This window comes from Apodemus sylvaticus, chromosome 7 (assembly GCF_947179515.1).
Source record: "Apodemus sylvaticus chromosome 7, mApoSyl1.1, whole genome shotgun sequence".
Taxonomy (NCBI): Eukaryota; Metazoa; Chordata; class Mammalia; order Rodentia; family Muridae; genus Apodemus; species Apodemus sylvaticus.
The window spans coordinates 44,989,462-44,990,687 of NC_067478.1; positions in this window are offsets into that span (position 1 = coordinate 44,989,462).

Here is a 1,226-nt window from a genome sequence, read left to right on the forward strand (position 1 = left end):
TACCCCTGACTTCAGTTGCACGGGGGTCCTCAGTCCTCTACCCCTGTGTGGGGTATGGCTGTGGAACCCAGAATTCTGGAAATAAAGAAATCCTCCTGCTATTGCATAGAGACCGTTTCTTGAGAGTGATTTGGGTGTCGCCTTCCGGGGTGTGGGGTGCTGGGGCACCCTAGGTTTTTGGAGTCTTACAGTCTACATGAGTTTAACCTGCTGTGTCTCTCCTTTACCAACAACTTACTAGAAGGTGTATTTGGCTTCTCCTTTTACCTTTCAGCAGGCAGTGGATCTGGCTACCCCTTACAAAGAGACGGCCCAAAGATGATTGTATTCAGATTTATTTATTCATTCAAAACTTTCACTTATCAAATGCTGAGAAATGGTGAGAAAACACAGGAGGCTTCTTTTGTTGTATGCATACTAATGTTTTAAACATGGCGTTGAAATTTGGATTTGTAATTTTAAAATTTCTATTTTCCTAGGCTGGCCTTGGTACCCTATCAAAATCCTCACACAGTCTTCATCTGAGGAAACCTCTACATAAACTAGTACAGGGAAAGCATCAATGTTTAAACGACACACTCGTTTTTTTTTATCGAAAGAAAAATAATTTTACTGATTCTCATGTATCAAAGAGACCCCTATTTTCAGGGCCCATGCTAAATACCTGCTGTGTTCAACAGAAGAATGCTGGCTTGAAAAGTCTCACTTTGAAGAATTAATTTAAAGCTGTGGTTTACATACAATGATTATTCATATCTATTACGTACATTGTGCTATTTTAATATGCATACACCATGTACTGGTCACATAGAGGCAGTTTGCATTTCTATTTCTTCATGTCCTTATGCTGGAAGCTTTGAAGTCTCCTCTACTATTGAAGTTGCTTGCATTATGAGATCTCCGGGAGGTTCAGTCACTCTACTGCACTGTGGAACATTACAGCTTACCCCTGCCATCCACCTATATCTTGGTGCCTATCTTAGCAAAGGTTTTATTGCTATGAAGAAACACCATGACCATAACAACTCTTATGAAGGAAAACATTTAATCGGGGCTGCTTACAGTTCAGAGGTTTAGTTCATTATCGTCATGGTGGAGTCACAGTGGCAAGCAGGCAGACATGGTGCTGGAGAACACTACATCTGAGAGCTCTACATCTTGACCCACAGACAACAGGTCTTCCTGTGACTGTGAACCTCTGACCCTGGGCTTGAGATTCTGAGACC